Genomic DNA, 12,792 nt, shown 5'->3' on the forward strand with positions numbered 1-12,792 from the left:
CTGGTCAATTAATAGTATATTACTACTACAGTTTATTACTAATGACATATTATATAGCTACTTTTGATATGATCCGACACTAATGCACTAAAATTGACTAATTCGTACTCCCTCTCAATATAATGTCCAACTAATGGGGATATTAACAAATGTTATTGTCGTTTCAAGTTACCATAAGGCTAGTTCATAGAGGTAGTTAAGTAGTTTATGTCATGCAATACATCAATAAGCACTCAAAAAAAAAAAAAAAGGTTAAATATATTTATTTTACTACTTCTGTTTCTTATTATTTACAACAAAACTATATTAATGATTTTATGTCTCACGTAGTCACAAATAATATTACCTAGTTGTTGCAAATAATAATAATTGGAGGTAGCGTATTTTTTCTTCATTCCATCGGAAACAACCCTAAGAAGGGTGAGTGCAGCTTTATAAATCAAGACAAACCACAACAATTGGGCTATGTTTGGCTACACTTAGTAAAAAGAAGTTGGAAGACTTGAAATTGATAGGTTAATTAAAATTGAAAATATGTAGCTGAAATTTGCAAGCAATCGAAGCTAATAAGGTAACTAAATGAATACGTATATTGTTTAGTAGAATTTAATTTTTTGAGATATATAATAAATTTTTTCTGGAATAAATTTGCAAGCAATCGAACCTAATAAAGTAGCTAAATGAATACATAAAAGAAGATAATAAAAATATATAATCTAAAATTTAAGGCTCTTGATTGAATTGAGTTGGTACTTAAAATGTTATCAATTTCAGTTTAATCAAAATCAATAAAATTGAAGACTAAGAGTTTCCGACAATATATCTCTCTTCCCTTTTGTCTCCTTGGCCATTTACGCAGGATATAGTCTATTTTCTTGTAAATATTAAGGACATTAAAGTCACTAACTTTCTAATTTTTTTGTTCTATCTACTTCCGTGAAGAATTTGAAATTCTTAATTGAAAAAACCAATCTCATTAATTAAAAACCAAGTTCCATTGTAGTAGAATCAATATAAGAATACCGGTTATTCTTAATTTAGAATTGTCACAAGTACAATCAATTAAGCATGTTAATTATGTTAATTATTGGAGAATTTATAGACATAAATCATGAATCAATCATATTTGAGTTTCGCTTACCACAAAATTAGGAAACTACTAACACCTAACAACCACTACAAGAAAATAACTTTTTCGTAGCGATTATTTTAACCTTTAGTATCGATTTTAAAAAAAACCATACGTATGATCTTTACAAGATTCGAACATGCAACCTCAAACTCCTATATTAAATGTTTCACCAATAAACTATGACATATTTTATGTATTCTTTGTCAAACAATATTTATATATCTAGTGTTGAAAAGGCTTTTCATATCGATTTTTAGGATTTAGTGGTGATTGTAAATGATACGATTTCTCAAAATTATATAAATGTGTAAATATAGTGTGGATATGTATTATTATGTTTTCCGTATCGATTTTATATGGGAAATCCATGGCGATTGTAAAATGATACGACAACCTTAACTATTTCACAAACTTGCATATTGTAGCGAATGTACAATCGCTACGAAAAGATATTTTTCTTGTAGTGAACGAAAGCACAAACGAATTTCAGTACAGAAAACATGATTAATAGAAAGAGAGTTGAGAAGAGAAAATAATATTATCTCCGTTACATATTATTTGCAACGATTAGACATTTTTCCACTCTACTTTATGTCGTTGCAAATAATATGTACGGAGGTAGCACTTAGCTTGAATTTGCCCTATCCTCGTATAAAAAGAAAATGTATGTATCAATCAAAACTCAAACCCATAACCTCTCACAAGGAAAGTAAAGAAAAGTAATAAGTAGTTAGCATCAAATAGTATATGCAAGTACAAAGTATGAGTATGTTGTTAGTACATTATTATCACACTAATCTATATTATGGAGAAACACAATTTAATGTATGACATATACTACATTAATTATTATTTTTCAATACATTCATCGCTTATCAAGTCAAATTAATCATCAACAATCAATTACATTTATCACTTATCAAATTACTTTGTCCCCTCACCTATATTCAAGTATGTTAGATACTCAACCAAAAGCTTAGGCTGATGGTTGAGGCCCAGGAATATGGTTTATACACTATCACTCCCCCTCACATGAAAGACCATTTGGGCTTGAAATATGGATACAACACAGGCCCACCCATACCTGGTGCGAATTAATTCCACTATGAAGGAGGGGTGGATGAGACTCGAACCCGTGACCTTTAGTGTTCGATACCATGTTAAAGGATCAATTCAACCAAAAGTTTAATCTGATGGTTGAGATCCAGAAATATATTTTATACTCTATCATAAATAAATAAAAAGTATACATTTTACATGCAATGATTGAACCAATAACTAATTCATGAAAAATAAGATACCAAAATTTAAGATGAGGTTGCATTTTTATGAATATGACTGATATAAGATGTTTTTCTTGTCAAATTACATTTAAAATTTATTTTAACAACATATATTTACAATTGACTACCAAATTATTGGTCATTATATTTGGACAATGTTGGGAGGTCCTTATTTGTCATAATTACATTCGCCCACTTGAGAGTTGCATGGCATATATGATCTTGTGTCCCTACATGAATTGTATTGTATTGTAATGAGTTGGTCGATTCTTTAGACATGATTGTATAAGTTTGAGTTTGTAGGGTATGCATTTTCCATGTGTTTTAGATCAATAACAATAAGTACATTTAACTACCTCTTTTCCATTGAAAATGTCCTTATTAATTATTATTGCTAGAGATATCGAACACAAAAAAAGTACAAAGGCACATGTTATCTTGATATATTGGTATCTCTTAAATGTAGTGTGTCCTTCACTTAGAAACATAGTCCTCTCTAAGTATTAATCAAGGGCCTCTATAGGTATTAATTAAGGAGCATGTATTCATTTGGTCCAGGTTGAAAGAGAAATATAGACTTTTATTCGCTAGCTCTTCAATTCTTTTTCTGCTTCATTATATTCTTACGTATCTTGTGTCGGGTAGCTAAGATAAACTTCTTAATGATTGAATGTAATAAGATATTTATTAATTTATTTATCTTTTAATATTGGATAAATTTGCATAAATGAAAAAGAATTTACAAAAATAAACCTACTTGGGTCTTTATAAACACTTACAAAGCTTGTTACAAACCAACTAATTGTTAAAAACTGTTAACATAGCCAATGCACACTAGATTACTACTACCGTAACATTGAAAGTGAATTGGCAGAAAAGTACCGGGAATGCAGGCATGGGTTGTGCTTATTCTTTTGACCAACTAAGTTATTTGGAAGGTGGAGGCACCTTTGGAAAAGCATTGTCCTCTCTTCATGCGAAACTCTTGGCGTGTGTTGAGGCTCTTAAGTGGGCGCTTCATAAAGGTTATCAGTGCCTCCTGTTATATACAGACTCGCTCGCTCTTGTTCAACTCATTCAGAATCCGAAGAGGAGGGAAGCCCGGCTTCTTTGGATAATTCAAGAGTTGCTACACCCTAAAAAGTCCTTTAGGACTTGCATCATTTGGAAAGTAGGGAGGGATCAACTCACGCAGGCACATGAGATTGCTAATAGGTGTAGGGTCAATTTACATAGCTTTTCTATCTAGTTTTTGTTTAGTTTTCTGATGTAAAAAATAAATAAATAAAAAAAAATTGAAAGTGAATGCTTTAATTACACTGTAAAATATGAAAGGTCTAGCAATTTGGTAATAGTAATTGATCTATTTTTGCCACTATGTGTATGTATGGCCAAATGGCTTGAAGTTTAGCCCAAGATAGATGCATGATGAGATAGTAATAGTCTCATATTATTCTCTATCTTATGTCACTTCGTACACTTGTTCGTACTCCCTTCGTTTTTAAATATTTGCTCCATTTTTTTTTCGGCCGTTTTTAAATATTTGCTCTATTTCCTTATTTGGAAAGATTTTACAATATTTAATTAATTTCTCTCACCAAGTAGACCCAACAATATTAATTTCATATTCTCTCTCCTTTAATTCTCTCCACTACTTTTGATTTTTTACAATTTTTTATTCTTCCACTAACCCCACTACCTCCATATTTTATTACTTTCTCCAATTTATCCTACAACTCCGCACATAGAGAAATTGAGCAAGTATTTAAAAACGGAGGGAGTACTGAATAAAGTTTTAAGTAACTCAGTATAAGATTAAATTATACGGAGTATATTATTATTAAAATAGATCTGAAATAAAAAATTGACTGAGTTTAAAATCGCACCAAATCAAGAAGTATTCAATTTTTTTGAGATACATGTTTCATATTACGATTGCATCTCAGCGCATAGCTTGTATGTATTTACCTAACATATAGGAGGATAAAAATGTAAATTTGGCAAGTTTTTGGAAAAAAAAAAAATTGACTCTACAATGGTCATTATAATGTATCATTATGCATGTATAATGTAATATTAAAGTATATGTTGTCTGAATAATATTTTTAATGTAATATTATGCATGTAGTGATACTTTTTTCATCCTATATGTTTGCTAAACCACATTAGGAGCTATGCGATAAGTGTGAACTTCTGTGTCTAAAATGTTAAAATTATTAAGAGACAGAAATGTAGCACATATGCGGGAAATGATTTTGACACACCCTTAACTGATTATGGCACACCCCCTATGTGAGAGCACAGTTTTCTATGCTCTTCTCACATAAGAGATGTGCCAAAATTAATAAATGGTGTGCCAAAATCAATTTCCCGCATATGTTTCTTTGTTCCTAACAGAATAGGACAGTAACGAATATTCTGACTTGAGTTACTGACCTTAGGTTGTTGGCCTAAAGCAAGCAACAAGGAGCATCACTTTATGATCACTGCTTCAAAGCTAGCTATGTTTGGCAAAAAAGTTGTTAACTAGAGTACTCTGGTTGTTAAAACTTAAAAGTTGTACTGTACAAGTTGCTACTCTATTTATTCCCTCAAACTTTAGTGTTCGACAAATTATACTCCGTATTGCTCAACTTCATTGGTACGGAATGTAAAATACAATCTCATATTTCGTATGTAGTACAAGTACGTATTTAAGCAAGGATTTTTAATGGCTACATGAAAAATTATACTCCCGTATTTAACTTTCTTAGGTTTATGAATTTAAGTTGTAAAAAAAAAAAGTTTTAAGAATTTAAGTAATTTTTTAAATCTTGAAAATCATGTTTCTCTGTTATACTCGGTAAAAAAAAAATTGTTAGTTTCATTAATTCTTTACTTCTATGATCAAACAAATGATATAATAAGTAAAAGGGTAATGCTATATGTGGCCTTAAGGGCTATATATAAGCATTAAATATATTCTTGGGAATTATATAAAATTAGGAATTCATGACAAAAACAAGCGTAAATGTGTAATTAGTGTTTATATTTTGATAATTTCTTAACTTTTTACGATTTCAAGTGTAAATTTAATACTTATATGTAGCCCTAAGGGCTATGTATAGCATTTTCCTAGAAATAATGTAGATTATGTGAAATAGTTGATTTTAACTACATATCTTCTACTCCCTCCATCCCCAAAACTTCGACTCTTTTGGGTTGATTTCGCGGTTGTTAAGAAATTTAAATAAAAACATGTTGGAAAGATAAATTTACATGTGGTTTGTAAAAAAGTAGAGAGATAATGTATTAATAATACATGAAAAAACAAAATTTTATATGGGGAAGCTAATTTTGCACAAATATTGTTGTAAATTGGTGGGTATTTTAATGCAAATGGGTCGATCATTCTGAGACTAAAATTAGGCCAAAAGGATTGAAGTTTTGGGGACGGAGGGAGTATTAGTTTATTGAAATTATTATTTTTCATAAATTTTATTATAAAGTATATAAAACTACCTTTTATTTTTCTCATTTGTCAATTTTGCTACCAACTGAGTATGTCCAAAAAAGTGTTGATCATGACTCAAATATGATTGGTTGTTCACCTAAAGATGGCACTGGAACAGATTGGCCCAAAACCCGGTACGACCCAGCACGGAAAAAAAACAACAGCACGGCATAGGCAAGAAAAAAGCACAACAAGGCACAAGCACGAAAAAGCAGGCATAGCAAGGTAATGTGCGTGTGGACCGGGGTTAGCTTGGGCCGCCTTTATTTGGTAGAAACACAGTAATAAGGCACGGCACTGTGGGGCCTGGCACGACAAAACATAGTAAAATCAATGAAATTTTGCTTAGGCACGCAACCCCATCACAACCTGGCACGATGGCACGTGGGTCTGGGCCGTTCACGAGCCAACATCTTGAAAACTTTTGCCCAGTACGGTACGGCATGAAACTCGTAAGCCGAGTCATGGGCCAGGCATAACTAACCCCAAAGCACGTGGGTCTGACACGAGGCACAACCCGGAGCTATCTTTGTACTCTTCTCTTTTTTGAGAAGAGAATTTAGAGAACAATACTTGGAATTAATTATGAAATCTTGAATCTTGAAAGCAAAACCCTAGAAAATAATATGGAAGAACGTAATACCCAAAAAGAAGTCTAAAATAATATCTGAAAAAGTGATAAAGTGATAAATAAAAGATTATCTAAAACCTACTTATATCCTATCATAAAACTAGATATTTTTTTTTATCTAAATAGGAGTCTCAAACGCCACCAAAACGAGCTGCCACAGGTAGGTTGTGGCACGAAGAAAACTGCCACAACCAGGCTGTGGAGCGGGCTGCCTTTACCTCTCCCTTGCTCCAATATAGACGCCCACAACCAGGTTGTACGTGGCCAACAGATTGCACGCCACAACCGAGTTGTGAAGTAGGCTGCCAAAATGCTTCATTGATGCTCCATTGGTGCTAGAAACTCTCCATATAAAGAAATATCTCGCGATTAAAATAAATTCCACGCAAATCGATCCCTATTCCTATAAAAACAAAAACAAACAAACCGAGAAGAGCAAAATCGAAATAGGAAGAATAATAGATAAAAAAGATTAGGATAATGAAGAAAACACAATAAAACATCACCAAATATCACATATAAATCGTGTATAATATCGTGTTATCAAATATTATACACAGGGCATACACCAAATATTTTTATATAATTAGAGGAAGTAGACGAACAACCATCAATCAAAATAGGGATATTATCAACGGTACACCCAAGATTCGAGTGTTTATCAATGGTACACCTACTAACTATTGTTTATCAGCGGTACACCCAAGGTTTCACTCACTCATCTACAGTAAACCTAACGTTAAACAAACGTTAATTTTTGCTTTTTTTCATTTTTTTAACTTTAAAAACTTCCTCCTTTTTTTCCCTCTTTGCGTTCCCTCCTTTTTTTAAAACTAACTTACCCACCCACCCACCCACCCACTCCAACTGTATACATAGTTTCCTTTGTGTATTGAATTATGCATTTGGATTTGCACATCATTTGTTATTGTTTAAATAAGAATTTCAGCAATTTTAAAATTAGAAGTCCATAAAAATAACATACTTAGCTTTATCGATATCAAAATAAAAGATTACAACATCATTACATTATTTCAAAGCTACTACTAATAACACCATATACATAACAATAACAATTTTGACCACCAAAATGAACAAAGTCAGCAAATTCATTTGTTTTGTGCATGAACTCATTTAAGTCTCTCCTCAAAAGTTGAACACCAGTAGCTTCAGGTGTATTAGCAACCCTACTTGTTGTGTCAGTAACAATCTGCTCCTCTTTAACCCACAAGAATAATTCACACAACCTGCACTTGTAGCAGGGTCTTCCTGAGTTTGAAACGGAGCTTGAGAATCTAATATCAGCATGTCTTGAGGGGGTCACAGTTGCAATTAACTGATTTGATTCACAAACCCTACCATTCCTATTGCTAGAAGACCCCATGGCAGAAGAAGCCATTCATTAGCCAAAAAAATAAAATAAAAAGAAAGTGAAGAGGGAAATTCGAGAAGAAGGAGAAGAGTAAACTACAAAAGAGGGGGGGGGAACTATATATACACTTGGAGTGGGTGGGTGGGTGGGTTAGTTTATAAAAAAGGAGGGAAAGCAAGAGGGGAAAAAAGAGGGAGTTTTTTAAGTTAAAAAAACAAAAAAGCCAAAATTAACGTTTGATTAACGTTTGTTTAACGTTAGATTTACTATAGATGAGTGTGTGAAACCTTGGGTGTACCACTGATAAACAATAGTTAAGTAGGTGTACCATTGATAAACGCTCGAACCTTGGGTGTACCATTGATTATTTAAGCATAGTATACATATATCCTTAGTCCCTTGCTCTTCCTTCTTACCAGTGTCTAATTTATTTTTCGTTGAGTAAAAAAAGGTCATAAAAAGAACTAATAAAGACTGAGGGTTGTTTCAATAATAATAATAATAATAATAATAATAATAATAATAATAATAATAATAATAATAAAATAATAATAATAATAATAATAATAATAATAATAATAATAATAATAATAATAATAATAATAATAATAATAATAATAATAATAATAATAATAATAAGATTGAGGGTATAGTCATATGCATAGTTGTAGACACCCATTTGTGTCTCCCCAAAACCAAACCCAGTGATGAGTACCTTTCACGTCGAATCATAGTCGAATGAAACGAAAGTGTGGAAAGGTCTAGTGTTGCGGAAAGTTTTTATTTCTTTTCTCTTCTTTCTGTTTTTGAAAACTTATTTTAAGAAAACAGCCAATCCAGTTTGGTTGGTCCATGATATGGGTCCAATGGTAGTGTAGTTGGATGGGGCTTGCAAAGACCTTTCCAACGATATATTATAAGCCCAATTCCGATGAATATTGAGGAAGTTATGGCCAATTTACCAAACTGGGCCCGGTTTGAGCTTTATGTACGGCTCAATGATCTAGGGGAGGGCCTAATATGATTTATCATTCCTAATGTAATTAGGAATGTTTTTAGTTTTCTAGATTCTTCTAGAAGGTTCTTTTCATTCCTAATTCAATTAGCATTGATAAATTGACTTTTGTTGACTTTTCAGAGTTTTAACAAAATCAAATAGCATTTTTGAGGAAATTATATGATTTTATCCTCCAGTACGGCAAACTTATCGGATTTTCGAAAACGCGTTAAAATCAGGCTTGGCGCCTAACCCCAGGCCTTGGCACCTGGAACCAGGCCTGGCGCTAGTGTTGGTGTCTGGCGCCAGCTAGCTAGGGTTGGCGCCAGCTCTATTTCCTGAGCTTCAGACTCTGTTTTGTTAATTTATCTTTTTTGGCTGATTTTCTCTATAAATATCGTATTAAAAACTCCGTTTTCATTCATCGATTCTCACGATCATTCATCTACAATCAGTTTTAATTAGCATTCTTTAATCTTTCAATTCTTTCTCTTTTTCCTCTAAACTTTGTTTTCACATATAAAATTCCGCATTCACAAGACCTAGAAACACCTAGCCATATTCGAAGTTGCCTTTGCCCTAGACGTGAAAGGTTTTAATTTCTGAGGGTTTGGTCCCAAATCTCTCTTTCAATTATTTAATTTAATTGTTTTATTTATTATTTTCCTTGAAGTTACTAACGTGTGTATTTTGTTATTAGAAAGAGGTACGAGGCATCGAAGTAAGTGCTTTAATGGTTTTTATTGATATTATGATGTAGATATCATGTTTATATTGTTATTATGATATTCCTAGTATCATGTTTAGGGAAAAGGTTATAATATCAAATATGCTTATTATGATTCCCGCGATGCTTCCTATTTTCTTCCTAATATTTATGATTGTTAGTATCATGTTAAGGTTAAAGATTTGATTTTTATTGCTTAGTGACATGCTAGGGTTTGTTATTAATCTTGTTAGTATCATGCCTAGGATCTTGATGTTATTATGCTTTAATATTAACATGAACATGAATATGATTATAATTATTGTTATTATGATGGTTATGATTATTGTTATTATAATTATTATTCATGATATTGATGATTTATTTTGTTGCTTGATTATATTTATATTTATTGCTTGATCACACCTTTTATTGCATGTTTAAAGGGAATTTTGGTACTTGTAATCACGCTTAATAAGATATTTAATAATCTTGTTTAGGGTTAATTGTGATTATAAATTCAAGTGATCGCCAATAATAGTTTATTTGTGCATTAAATTCAACCAACATAGATAAACAGGTTTAGGGTAATCCTATTGATTGCATGTTAGTCAGAAAGCGCACATGAATACGATCAGAATAAAGTAGAGGCCTATTATTAGGGCAGATTCAATCTCTTTTAGGTTGGATTAGTACCTTCATCCCCGAACCCTTATTTGGTTCTAGACCTTATGGAGTTGACGATCTCTTGGATCGTTAAGGGGTGTAACCTTCACCTCGTGAACGGTTTACAAGTTCCTAAAAAACTTGTTGGCGACTCTTTCGCTCTATCTTCTTCCCTTTTTGGACGCCACCGTACTTTAGTGTATGATCACAGTGGGGTTTAAGCTAGTGGGATTTAAAGGCTTGAAATTATTCCCTACAGTTTTTCGCGACTCCACTGGGGAGGATTTCTATTTTAATTCCTGAATTTGTTTCGGCAATGATTTAGAATGAGTGGATGAGACTCGAAAAGTTCTAAGTATTTCATGTGCGTAATTTTGATTAATATTATTGTCATATGCATAAAAAAGAACTTATTGGAAAGACCATCCGTAATGAGTTAAAAACATAGGATTTTACACGTAGGAAATTTTAGAAATATCTTTCACAACTAGGACCGAAATAACACCGTGCGAAACTGGAAAATTTTATCGAGCACAGAAAGCTGCTGAGGCATGTGGGAAGTAGCGTCAGGGGCCAGAGCTTGGCGCCAAACTTTTAGCCGTAGCGCCAAACGCCAGTATTGGCGCCAGGCGCTACAGTTAAAAACTGGCGCCAGTCTCTGATTGCTGGCGCCAATTTCCCCCAATACCGAGCCAGAAATATGCGTTCTAATTTCGTCCGATTTTTCGTATTGTTTGCTTGATCCTACATCCTAATTGAATTTTTTCTCACTTTTCTGAAACCCATATGTGTTCTACATATGGATATAACCCTCTGGGAATTCATGCTCCATCTACCCGATTGAACGCTCCGTGCAACAAAGGGTACATCCGAGATGTTGAATTCACCAAACCATGGAAGCGAGTTTTTTCTAAAACTCGCGGTGTCCCATCCACTCGCGCCAACCCTTCACGGTTAGGCTTCCGCGCGGTGCATCCGGACAATTAACCATGGACCCTCTTTGACTAAACCATATCCCGAAATTTAGAGAACTAGAGCCATGGTTAGGTTGCGAACTCATTGCATCATATTGTGCCTACTTTACTAATTGTGCATTATTTGTTGTGCATATATATTCTATGTTTCTCTTAACCGTTTGATGACTTGTGTTGAGATTAAATAAATTAATGACTTAAAGAACTTTGCCTAATTAATCAATTAATTAATTTGAGTCATTAAAGTCTAATATTTTAATCGGAATTGACCTAGTACGACTTTAGGCATACCTCAATTGACTAATAACACCGAAAACAGTCCCAGATCGAAGCTCCAATATTGGCGCCAAGGTCTGAGCTGTAGCGCCACATTATGGAGTGTAGCGCCTGACGGCAGCTCTGTCCTCTGGCGCCAAGCTCTACGATGTGACGCCAGTCCTGTCGCTTGGCCGACAGTTCGGATTATTGGTCGAGTCATCACTTAGGGTCTAATTAATCAGTCTTCTGTTTAATTCGATTAATCTTGCTGTCAATAACACCTTGTCGAGTCATTAATCGTGTCTTAGTCACATAGTCTAGCCACATGGTCATGGCACGAGTCTTAACATGCCACCTACACTCACTAGTCTTAGCACACACTTTGAGTGCACATCACCATGACCATGTCTTAGGTTCATGCATGAGTCCGTCTTTTCCGTCATTTGAGTTGGGGGGTAAATTCTATTCCTAATTATTCATATTCCTCCATCTAAATCTTCTTTCGCATTCTATTCCAATCTTTCTTCACTTCTTCCATCCATGTGTGTTGAATCGAGTTTGAGTCATATGATTGACAAACAAAAAATGAGGGTGATGATGAAACAACACAAGACAAGAGGCGAGCTTCAACGACAAGATTTCATGACCTCTTTTTCTATTTCTTTTTCATTTTTTCCTTTCCTCAATAAGTCTAGCATAGGCACCTTTTCTTTTCCTTTAGATTAATTTTGTAGTCTTTTTTTCCTTTTCTTTTAATAAAAATGAGCATTTATTTCCTTGTATATGATCATTTCATTACATTGCATCATAAAAAAAATGTCAAATTAAGCACAAGGTATACCAATGATTTGAGGCACCCCTTGTAGCCACATCATATCTCCTTTCACCTTTCGAATATGCAATCCTTTTTTCATAAACCACTTTGAGCCTCGTCTGACGATAGACCTTTCTTTTTTCAACCTACATCTACCTAACCTTGGGATTGGATGGTGTGTAACTTATGCAATTCTAAAGAAGGCTTGAGTAAATTCAAAAGATTAAAATAGCAAAAAAATAAATAAAAGTGTACAAAAGGGCAAGTGTTCCAATGCCTTTGATTTAAAAGTATTTTCGACAAGAACACGTCTCAGATTGCGTCTCTTATCAAGTGCTCGGTACCGTGCCTGAGAAATATGAATGCCAAGTGAGTGATAGACCGCATGATCGGGATTGCCCACACTTATTAAAAATGAAATAAATGCTAAAGCAAAAGAAAGAGCTAAAAAAGAGTAGGAAACCTC

The sequence above is a fragment of the Chenopodium quinoa genome, unplaced genomic scaffold (genome assembly GCF_001683475.1).
Source record: "Chenopodium quinoa cultivar QQ74 unplaced genomic scaffold, ASM168347v1, whole genome shotgun sequence".
Lineage (NCBI taxonomy): Eukaryota > Viridiplantae > Streptophyta > Magnoliopsida > Caryophyllales > Amaranthaceae > Chenopodium > Chenopodium quinoa.